Consider the following 12,630-nt stretch of genomic DNA (forward strand, 5'->3'; position numbering starts at 1 on the left):
CCCTTCCTTCGTAACATCAGTTCTTTGTGACTTCTTTCATAGCAACCAGATCTCTACTAATTTCCTACATCCTCTATTTTGGAGGAAGCTTTTAGTGTCTCCCTACCCTGTCAGCTATGTTTCGCTTTGTTCCTACAATGTCCATCTCCTACCAAATTAACTAAGAAAGGCTGTGGGCTACCAGTGTTGGGTTGGGAAATTCCTGGAGATTTGGGGGGGGGTGGAGCCTGGGGAGGGTGGACTGTGCCATACAGTCAAGTCTCTGAAGCAGCCATTTTCTCCAGGGAAACCGAACTCTAGTCTGGAGATCGGTTGTAATTCCTGGAGAACTCCAGGCCTCACCTGGAGACTGGCAACCTTAGTTGGCAAGGAGTTGCTCTCTTGGAGCCATGCTTTGCTTTAAAGCAGGAGCGTTGAACTCATTTGTTACGAGGGCCGGATACTGATGATGTGGAGAGGCTGTGGCTCAGTGGTAGAGCATCTGCTTGGCATGCAGAAGGTCACAGGTTCAATCCCTGGCATCTCCAGTTAAAGGGACCAGGCAAGTAGGTGATGTGAAAGACCTTCGCCTGAGACCCTGGAGAGCTGCTGCCGGTCTGAGTAGACAGTACTAAATTTGATGGACCAAGGGTCTGATTCAGTACAAGGCAGCTTCATGTGCTCATGTGTTCATGGATATGACATAAAGGTCACTTAGTTGGGCCGGGCCATGCCTCGCCAGCCCAGATCGAGAGGGGTGGGTGGGTGGCTGCCTCGGCTGGCTCACGGGCCAGATAAGAGCTCTCAAGGGTCCGGATCCAACCCACAGACCTTATGTTTGACACCCCTGCTTTAAAGCGTTCACCAATTCAAGTGTTTTGTTGCTCCAGCCTAGAAGAAGAGTTGGGTTTTATATGCCGACTTTCTCTACCACTTAAGGCAGACTCAAACCGTCTTACAATCACCTCCCCTTCCCCTCCCCACAACAGACACCCTGGGAGGTAGGTGGGGCTGAGAGACCTCTTAACAGAACTGTAACTTGCCCAAGGTCACCCAGTTGGCTTTGTGTGCAGGAATGGGGAAACAAACCCAGTTCATCAGATTAGCCTCCGCCGCTCATGGGGAGGAGTGGGGAATCCAACCCGGTTCTCCAGGTCAGAGTCCACCTCTCCAAACCACTACACCGCGCCTACTCTGATGTAATGTGAGATCTCTTGGTGTGGGCACAAGCGAACTCTTCCCGTTTGCCAAGAGCATCCTCGGTCACCAACTGACGATTGTAAGGGGGCTCCCACCATCGTGGCCCTTACATTTTCTCCCCCTTATTCCAGGCGGAGGGAGTAATCTGTGTGCCTGCAGAAGCTGCTTGCTCACTCCTCTGTGACCTTTAACTGATCCTAATAAATATTATGTTACTGCTGTTTGGATGGCAGCAGTTAAGTTCCTCTCCCTCGAGGTCATTGTGGCGATTAGCACTTGATCTGTTCGGCGTGTGAAATGGCCGTCCCTGATGAGTTATCGCGGCCCATTGTGGTTGGCGGCTTGAGGCCATTATCTGACAACGGGAGTCAAGCTGAAAAGGGGGAGGGAGATCCGCTTCTGTCGTTGCTGCGGCTTCGCTGTCCAAATCTGCCCTTCATAATTATGAAGAGCATTCGCTAAAAAATGGCTGTGTTGTTAACTGCAATCGTGCCAAATACATCATGCAAATTAGATAAATTAAGTTATCCAATAAATCAAATTTCCATTATCGAACGTGGACGTGGGCTATGTTGGGCATCGCCGGCAATGATGGCAGATTGTTTGTGCCATTTATGTGTGGCGCCAGCCCCATACCGTGTGTTATTCACAGTGGGGTTTGATTCCCCACTCCTCCACGTGAGCGATGGAGGCTAATCTGGTGAACTGGGTTTGTTCCCCCACTTCTACACATGAAGCCAGCAGGGTGACCTTGGGCTCGTCACAGCTCTCTCAGCCCCACCTACCTCACAGGGTGTCTGATGTGGGGAGGGGAAGGTGGTTGTAAGCCGGTTTGATTCTTCCTGAAGTGATAAAGAAAGTTGGCATATACAAACCAACTCCTCCTCCTCCTCCTCCTCCTCCTCCTCCTCCACCACCACCACCACCACCACCACCACCACCACCACCACCACCACCTTCTTCTTCTTCTTCTTCTTCTTCTTCTTCTTCTTCTTCTTCTTCTTCTTCTTCTTCTTCTTCTTCTTCTTCTTCTTCTTCTTCTTCTTCTTCTTGGATCTTCTCTGTGTGGCTTAAGGTAAGCTGTGGCAGGCATTTTGTGGCTATCCACGTCTCCTGTGGCAGCCATTTTGTGGCTGGCTCCGCCTCCTGCAGCAGCCATTTTGTGGTTGCACCCATCGTGCTGTGCCAGAATCCCAAAGGTGTCCATGGGCTCAGAATGGTTGGGGACCCCTGGTCTACATGTACTGTCTATAGCCCTTTTCACATGATGCTTCATTAACGGCATGTGCACGAAGCACCATGCTTCTCCCCGACCTCCACACACGAATTCAACAGTGGGGGACCGCTCCACATGCATAAGTCAATTCAAATCAATAAGTCAATATGACTTCAACAGAGATTATATTTTATAATCATTTTCATTGTCAAGGAGGCCTACTTAGACATAGCATAGTCTAGGGTTGCCAGGTTCCTCCTCACCACCACTGGGAGATTTTTGGGGTGGAGCCTGAGGAGGGCGGGGTTTGGGGAGGGGAAGGACTTCAGTGCCATAGGGTCCAATGGCCAAAGCGGCCATTTTCTCCTGGGGAACGGATCTCTATTGGCTGGCGATCAGTTGTAATAGCAGGAGATCTCCTGGAGGTTGGCAACCCTAGTTTAGTCCCAGGGTATGGCCGGAGGTTTTCTGTAGGTAAGCAGGTCTTTGTTTGACCAGATTTTGGAGGGAGACCCCTTGAGCTCTATGACAGAAGAAAAGTGGGATATAAATGCAGGAAAAACAAAATACTTTGAGGAGACTTGGTGTAGAGATGTTCTATCCATCACTTTTTAAAATTATTCTAGCCTTCCTCCAAAGACCCTTAGGGGAGGATACACGCTCACCTTCCCTCCATTCGAACCATAAAACAACCTTGTGAGGTAGCTTATGCTGAGAAGAAAAAACTGACCCAAGGTGAACTACATGGCTGGGTGGAGATTTGAACCCGGGTCTTCCCGGTCCCCGTCCCACACACTAGCCACTATTTCTAATCCCTAAAAGAAACTTGACGCCATTGAGGATTTCACACTGGCTAGTTCACTATGTCGAGCTAACAAGACGAACAGCTGCAAATGTAGGCGTTGGCATGGCCTGGCGGCCCAGAGGAGAAATCTTGACTGGTGCTGGGCGTTCACTTCACTTTGGACCCGGGGGGGAAAAGAGAGTGACCGATTCCCTGACGGCTCCATCGCATGTTTGACCTAAGTGAATGTTGGCAGGTGCATATTGATTTTTTTAAAAAACACTAAAGCAAGATTTCTCGTCCACCTTTGACACAATCTGTATTCCAATATTAACACAATTCCAGCTAGGGTTGTCAGCTCCGCTTTGGGAAATATCTGGAGATTTTGAGGGGCGAAGCCTGAGGAGGGTGGGGTTTGGAGAGGGGAGGGACTTCAGTGCCAATGATCAAAGTGGCCATTTTCTCCAGGGGAACTGACCTCTATCGGCTGGAGATCACTTGTAATCCCAGGAGATCTCCAGCCACCACCTGGCAGTTGGCAACCCTAGCGAAAACTAGGACGAGACCTCTCTTTTGGGCCAGCTGACAACCCAGACTAAGAACCCCAGTAACAAAGAGTATGGCCTTATGTTCTCTTGGCGAGGGATATTGATAGCTATATTCCCATCTGGCTGTTGCATTTCACACAGTTTTCTCTCTTGATTTAAAAAAGAAAATATGTCCACCATTCTACTGTTCAAGGTAGTTTACAGCTAGTAAGGAAAGACAAAAAAAGATATAAAAACACGAGGCAATGAACACATGAACACATGAAGCTGCCTTGTACTGAATCAGACCCCTCTTGGTCCATCAAAGTCAGTATTGTCTACTCAGATGGGCAGCGGCTCTCCAGGGTCTCAGGCAGGGGTCTTTCCCTTCACCTACCTGCCTGGGCCCTTTAAACTGGAGATGCCACTGGGGATTGAACCTGGGACCTTCTGCATGCCAAGCAGAGGCTCTACCACTGAGCCACAGTGAAAAGAATGCCCAGTGAAAACAAACAGTACTCCTGCCGTCATTTAAATTTTTTTATCATATATTGGCTTTCCTGTCTGTCATCCATAAGGCATCCTATCTGACGAAAGGAGCTCTGTTGAAAGTTCATACTCCCAAAATCTTGTTGGTCTCTAAGGTGCTACTGGACTTGAATCCAGGTCTTGAGAGTGGGGGATATAAAACAGAAGATAAGGGTCAGGGAGACCCTTATCAATGCTGCTACAGTCATCTTGCTTGTGGGCTTCCTAGAGGCACCTGGTTGTCCACTGTGTGAACAGATGGCTGGACTTGATGGGCCTTGGTCTGATCCAGCAGGGCCTTTCTTATGTTCCTATGGTCTTAGTCATGATGCACACCTGTTCTCTCCAGGATCAGAGGAGCATGCCTGTTATATCAGGTACTGTGGAACACAGGCAGGATGGTGCTGCTGCAGTCATCTTGCTTGTGGGTTTCCTAGAGGCACCTGGTTGTCCACTGTGTGAACAGATGGCTGGACTTGATGGGCCTTGGTCTGATCCAGCATGACCATTCTTATATACTTATGAGAGGACAGCAATTGATTTCCTGTGTTATCCTTCCAAGGTGCGGGGTTTTGTGCGACGCGTGTGTGGTTGTGCGTCCACTACTTGAAAGGCAGGACGCCAACTGCTGGTACCGCTTATAGCGGAGGGCTGACTTCGCAGTTGTGCCTCATTGCCCTCTGGCTCAAGGTTTTCTAATTTTGTCTCAAAGCAATATTAGCGTCTCCAGGCAATCAGTGCAGAGGAATGTAAATTATTCCTTCTAGATCTCTCCCGCCCCACAGCCCCTCTTAAGAGGCCTTGCCAAAAGACAAATAGATTCCTACAGCTGCAGTTGTTGGCTGGAACTCGGAGTACAATCAAGAAGCCCAAATTCAGCAACTCCCAGGGCTAAGACCACCCTCCTGTGAGGAGGCCCCACGGAGCAGACTCGAGGAGCGTTCTGAGGAGACTTTCTTAGGGTTGCCCTCCACCTAATTTCAGTTACAAAAAGCAAGATCTGTCCCTCAGAGAAAAAGTATATGAGTCGGAGTTAACTGAACATATATATACTTTATTATGAGCTCAACATCAGCCATGAGTGTGTTATTTTAAACTGAAATTTTCTTTTTCATAAAGGCATTCTCTTGCTCCATGTCTTGGGAGGGGCCGTGGCTGAGTGGTAGAGCATCTGCTGGGCATGCACAAGGCCCTCGGTTCAATCCCTAGCATTTCCAGTTAAAGGGACTAGGCAAGTAAAGGTAAAGGTCCCCTGTGCAAGCACCAGGTCATTCTTGACCCATGAGGTGATTTCACATCCCGACATTTTCTAGGCAGACTTGGTTTACGGGGTGGTTTGCCAGTGCCTTCCCCAGTCATCTTCCCTTTACCCCCAGCAAGCTGGGTACTCATTTCACCGACCTCGGAAGGATGGAAGGCTGAGTCAACCTTGAGCCGGCTACCTGAAACCGACTTCTGTTGGGATTGAACTCAGGACGTGAGCAAAGCTTTGGACTGGAGTATTGCAGTTTACCACTCTGTGCCATGGGGCTCCTAGACTAGGCAAGTAGGTGACGTGAAAGACCTCCACCTGAGACCCTGGAGAGCCGCTGCCGGTTGGAGTAGACAATACTGACTTTGATGGACCGAGGGTCTGATTCAGTATAAGGCAGCTTAATGTGTTCAAAAGCTGGAAACAAATGGGATTATTTTCTGTTTTTCAAAGAAAAATGGTGGCGTTAAGCATCCATATGGATACCAGCTGATATGCAGAACTGCAAAAGAAATGCAACCCAACCTCTAAAACTTTCATTCTGAAGAAGCGCAATATTAATCTCATGCATGTGAATTCCTAGGAGGATTTTGTTGCTTGATTTAACAATCCTGTTTTTCAAAAACGTCCCTAATTTCCATCAGAAACTACCAGGCCTCCTCAAACCGACTCTAGTTTATTGTTTAGGACTCCAGAGGAGCTCGCAAAAGCAACACAATCACCAAAATGGAACGAAGAAATTAATGACAGCAACTTCCCCCCCACCTGTTCAGTTTCTTTGAAGAGATCTGCAGTCAACACAAAACACATACAAGATGTTCTTCACGCACAGCCCTTCCCAGGGAAAAGAGTTTAGCGGCAGTCAGGACCAGGGGGAGGATTCTCGCTCGATAGTGCAAAAGGTGAAGATTAAGCACCGGGCTGGATGCTAGTGTATGTCTATGTAAAAAGTAAAATCCTTTCTTATTAATTTCTTACTAAAGAACCCTTCATCAGCTTCCCAGGAAATCCTACGTAAAAAGTAAAATCCTCTTTAAACAATCAGAATTTTTGTAGCTTGGATGCCCCACGGCTTGCTTTCCTGACTCCCTTTCTGGGATGTTTAGCAAACAATTACCCTGATTTATTATTTAAATGAGCAGTGTTTCAGCATTTGTCTGTGAGAGGGAATGCCTTCTGAGTATGGCAATGAACCACAGAGCTCGGCTAAGTTATTCGTATGAAGATGAACTGTTGTTGTACCCAATAAAATAAAATAAATCCAGTTTAGACTGCTTGGAAGGTGGGGGACCTACAATTTGAGGTCTCGTGATGTGGTGTAATTCTGAATATGAACATAAAAACATAAGAGCAGGAGAACGGCCCTGCTGGATCAGACCCAGGCCTATCAAGTCCAGCAGTCTGTTCACACAGTGGCCAACCAGGTCACCTCTAGGAAGCCCACAAACAAGACGACTGCAGCAGCATTGACCTGCCTGCGTTCCACGGTGCCTAATATACAAATTATCTAGGATGGTGGCAGCCCACCTCTGGGACAACTGCGGGCCAAGTCCAGAATCTGAGAGAGTGGCCATCTACTGTAGTTTAGAGTATATTTAAACCCACCCTTTATCTTGGGGGGCCCTCGCCTCTAGCCCATTCCAGGGAACCCTTGGTTTCCTGGGAAGCTGATGAAGGGTTCTTCAATAAGAAAATCTGTGATGGTTGACAAGCTTCCCTGAAATACTGCTCAGCTACTATTACTGAACTTCAAGGATTGACTTGTCATACCCTGACAAGTTGAAAATACTCTGTTCTTTAATATTGTTACAAGTAATCTGAACGACAGTAGAAATATTCAGAAGTAAAATTGTAGGACCATCTATCAAGATGACTTGCTTGCAAGATAGCCTGATTGGTAGGACATTATAGGGACCCAGATACGCGTGCGATCCTCGCCCCAAAAATCTACCGCCGGAGGAGAGGGGGGACCTGGCAACCCTACTGTTATGATGGCCTGTGGCTGGTTGGCTAAGATTCAAGAAAGTCAGAGAGTGGGAGAAAGTGCTTCAGCAGGGATGTACATGAAAGGGGCATTTGCCAACCAACATAGCTGCAAACGGATGTTGCCACCAAAGAGGTTTGTATTTACAAGATGTCAATTGCACCAGTTGCTTGTTTGGGAGGAGGAGTTCTATGTAATTTTATATAAACCCAGTGGTCCTGTTCGCTTGCCGTTCTGTTCTCTTGGACTGCACCTGCTAGGCACAGGAAAAAATGTTTTGCTTGTACTTGTGGGCAGGGAGAGATGGAGGCAAATGCCACACGGGAAAAAAAACACCCATGGGGATAGACAGCATTTGCTTTGTCGCTTTAATGTGTAAAGTATACAGCTGCCAATAAAGGTAGAAATAGACAAACAAACTAGGCTACTGCCTGATCTTTAACTGGAGATGCCAGGGATTGAACCTGGGCCCTTGTAAAGTACAGGCTCTTCCAGGGTGCCACAGCCCCTCCTCAATTAATGATGTGTGCGACTTATGGGAAAGAGGGGACAGGAAGGCTTTGGAGTCTTTGTGGGGAAGGGGAGAGGGATAAGGGAAGAGGGGAGGGAAAGGGGAGAAGACACTCCGCTCCTATTCTAATCAGGTCACAGTATTCATGGTTTTTATTGTAAATATCCACTTGTCCCTTATCCGCATTTTTAAACGTGCACAAAGCACTTTGAAATGCTTTATACATTTTATTATTGTGTTTATGAACCGTAACTGCTGACGCGATCCTGCGTCTCTTAGCACAGCTCTGTTCCCCCTGCAGATTTATTAGCCTTCTGGAAATGACCACAACACCCTGAGACCTTATTTAGCAATGGCGTTTGAGTGGCACTGGGCTTAGGAATGCCATTCTGCTTCTCATGTATCCAGTGTGATCGGAGGTCGTTAGCAGGGGCTGTACAACAGCTTAAATTAAAATACAGATCTATAAATCTTAGCGAATAAGGCAGCACGTCAGAACAGGATGAAAAAAGGCCTTCCTATTATGAATCCTTACAGAAAATACCCCACTGCCAATATACTCATTACAGAAGAGTTTACATCCCTTGAAATTAGGGTTGCCAACCTCCAGGTGGTGGCTGGAGATCTGCTACTACAACCGATCTCCAGGCGACAGAGATCAGTTCACCTGGAGAAAATGGCTGCTGTGGAAGGTGGAATCGATGGCATTATACCCCATTGAAATCCCTCCCCTCCCCAAACCTCCACCCTCAAAATCTCTAGGTCTTTTCCAACCCACGGCTGGCAACCCTACTTGCAACTATTTGCATCCAATTAAACAGATACTGAAGAGTCACAAAAAGGATACCTGCCCCACTCAATGGCATTGGGAGGTTTCCAATATGTTATTTGTCCTACCTGATCCCTGGCGAGCAAAAGGCACTCCTAGTTGAAGGAACACACAGGACTTCCAGAGATATGTGGGCTCAATCTCCAAGGAAAATAACTCCAAAGGCCATTGTGAGAATCCGAGAGAAGATTACAAAACCTTAACTTGGTGCACGAAAACCATATTTAAGAGAACCCTTTGAGTCAGTCTTAGAGGTAGGATTGCCAGCCTCCAGGTGGTTTGCTGGAGATCTCCCGCTATTATAAGTGATAGATCACTTCACCTGGAGAAAATGGATAGGGCCATGGTTCATCTGTGATGAGAAGACCGCACCCTTTCCTTGTGATTTGCACATTGTGATGGCCATTCGTATCTCTGCAAATCCTTAAGGACCTTTCCTGAAATGTCCCCTAGAAAACAATATTCGGATGGCCTCACCCAGTGGGTAAGAATGATCATACTGGGTCAGAGTCAATAGCAGTGCTTCCAGATTATTTAAAATTCTTAACTATTCCAACCTTTCAGAGACTTTTCTTCTTGGCCAGACATAATGCTTAACCCTCAATGAATTATTGGCAGATTCTCATATAGTCCAACTGAACAGAAGGGTATGCTCGTATTGAAAGGCTAAGACAGAAACACTTTCCTATTTTTTATTCAGTTGTGATTTATATTCTCCTATAAGATATTATTTTATTACTCTATTGATCTCATTTCCCAGTATGTTTATACGATTATCATTTAATATATTTGCTTTCTGGTAAAGAGAAGGCAACTACCCTATCCATAGCTCATTATTTAATGGCTGCCTTGAAGATGAGTCCAACGATATGATCAATGTATGCCTAATTGCTCCTTTGAATACAGGCGCTCATTTTGCACTGGAACTGGACCTAGTGAGAACATAGAATCATAGAGTTGGAAGGGACCACCAGGGTCATCTAGTCCAACCCACTGCACAATGCAGGAAATTCACAACTACCTCCCCCCCACACCCCGTGACCAGAAGATGGCCAAGATGCCCTCCCTCTCATCATCTGCCTAAGGTCACAGAATCAGCATTGCTGACAGATGGCCATCTAACCTCTTCTTAAAAACCTCCAGGGAAGGAGAGCCCACCACATCCCAAGGAAGCCTGTTCCACTGAGGAACCGCTCTGTTAGAAAGTTCTTCCTAATGTCTAGATGGAAACTCTTTTGTTTTAATTTCAATCTGTTGGTTCTGGTGAAATTCCGTGGCAGGGTGGGGATTCGAACCCGGGTCTCCCGGTTCCTAGTCCAACACTCTAAGCACTACACCACAACAGCTCTAGTCTTTCAAACTAGACCTTTCATACATTTCCATTGTTAGTGGGTAGTTATTCTCCCCCCTCCTTTTGTGCGGTTGCACTTATTTATAGGGTGTTTTGAGGGACAGACGTTTTCTTTATGGTGTGGGGAATGGATCCCCCCCATCGGCCTGGCCGTGTTCCTTCAACAGAAGAAGCTCTGCAATAAAGCTGCCCCTCCCTTGCCCGGAGACCACTTGAGGTGAGGGAGGGGGACTGAACGCCATAATAACCCAAAGCCAATGCTGGAAATATGATTGACGCCACCATGAGTCTGATTAGGGCCGACAGCCGTTATGTGAAACGCTTGTTCCAGTTCTCCGGGCGCATGCTGAAGGCGGGCTATTTATGGGCCTGGCTCCAACTGGATTTATGGGCGATGAGGGAGAAGATGAGGAGGAGCACCGTCTCCTCTCTCCCTACAACGGCACCAGTGTTTGAAGGCATAGAAGTCATTCAAGTTTGTTTGTTTAATTAATGCATTTATACCCCACCTTTCTCCCCAATGGGGCCCCAAAGCAGCAGACACTGTTCTCCTCTCCTCCATTTTTATACTCACAACAACCCTATGAGGTAGGTTAGGCTGAGAGTTGTGTGACCGGCCCAAAGTCACCCAGCAAGTTTCCATGGCACAAGTGGGGATTTGAACCTGGGTCAGATCTTAATCTGACACTCTTAGCCATCTTAAAGAAGAATCATAGAGTTGGAAGGGGCCATACAGGCCATCTAGTCCAGCCCCCTGCTCAATGCAGGATCAGCCTAGAGCATCCTGACAAATGTTTGTCCAGCCTCTGCTTAAAGACCGCCAGTGAGGGGGGGCTCACCACCTCCCTAGGGAGCCCATTCCACTGTCGAACAACTTACTGTAAGAATCTTTTTCTTAATATCCAGCCGGTACCTTTCTGCCTGCAATTTAAAGCCATTATTTAAGAAGAAGAGCTGTTTTTTATACCCAACTTTTCTCTACCTTCAAGGAGTCTCAAAGCGGCTTACAATCGCCTTCCCTTCCTCTCCCCACAACAGACACCTTGGGAGGCAGGTGGGGCTGAGAGAGTTCGGAGAGAACTGTGACTGGCCCAAGGTCACCCAGCAGGCTTCATGTGGAAGAGTGGGGAATCGAACCCGGTTCTCCAGATTAAGAGTCCACTGCTCTTAACCACTACACCACTCTGGCTCTCCAAAGTCTCGGTATACCTTTTTATCTTAATTTTTTAACAGCAGGATCCTTCTGTAGACAAGCTGGAATGTGTCCAGAGGAGGGCAACAAAGATGGTGAGGGGCTGGAGACCAAGTCCTATGAGGAAAGACTGAAGGAGCTGGAGATGTTTAGCCTGCAGAGGAGAAGACTGAGAGGGGTATGATAACCATGTTCAAGTACTTGGGGCTGTCATATTGAGGATGGTGCAGAGTTGTTTTCTGTTGCCCCAGAAGGTCGGACCAGAACCAACGTTGAAATTAAATCAAAAGAGTTTCCGTCTAGACATCAGGAAGAATTTTAAAACAGTTAGAGCGGTTCCTCATTGGAACAGGCTTCCTCGGGAGTGGTAAGCGCTCCTTCCCTGGAGGTTTTTAAGAAGAGGTTAGATGGCCATCTGTCAGCAACGCTGATTCTGTGACCTTAGGCAGATGATGAGGGAGGGCATCTTGGCCATCTTCTGGTCACTAGGTGTGCGGGGCGGGGGGAGGTAGTTGTGAATTGCCTGCATTGTGCAGGGGGTTGGACTAGATGACCCTGGTGGTCCCTTCCAACTCTATGATTCTATTCTGATTCTTCAGCGTACATGATTTTGCACTGCTGAAAAAGTCTACATTTAATAGATGCCACAGTGAGCTTCACCTGAACGTCTTTCCCGTTATGCAGCTGTTAAAGGCAAAGACATCTTGCCAGAAAAAAAAGTCAGGCGCCCTAGAGACTTCTTTGTACCAGAGGGGCTTCAAGACACAGAATAACTGCATCCTCCATGCTGAAATGTACTTTATTCTGCCGTCCAATGCTGAGCTCGTTTCCACGAACTGGAGTAAAAATGCTGGCTCTAAAATAAGAAGGGGAAGAGGGCTTTAGCGTTTGCCTTGTATGGGGAACTGCTGCCCCCTTTCGCCGTCTGTATGCAGCTGTTAACAGTACGCATTCCTAGTACGAGTGGAATGCGGAGTGCTCAGCTATTAATTCGGCCACAAACCCCCTGAATCTCTGGCAGTTTCAGTAGGAAGATTTAATAGCTGAGCTTTTTCTCTCCCTTTTTAACGGAGAATCAAGCCGGCTCACAATCACCCTCCCCTCCCCACAACAGACGCCTTGTGAGGCAGGTGGGGCTGAGAGAATTTGGAGAGAACTGTGACTGGCCCAGGGTCACCCAGCTGGCTTCATGTGGAGGAGTGGAGAAACCAACCCGGTTCACCAGATTAGAGTCCGCCGCTCCTGTGGAGGAGTGGGGAAATCAAACCTGGTTTAGA

The sequence above is a fragment of the Euleptes europaea genome, chromosome 15 (genome assembly GCF_029931775.1).
Source record: "Euleptes europaea isolate rEulEur1 chromosome 15, rEulEur1.hap1, whole genome shotgun sequence".
Lineage (NCBI taxonomy): Eukaryota > Metazoa > Chordata > Lepidosauria > Squamata > Sphaerodactylidae > Euleptes > Euleptes europaea.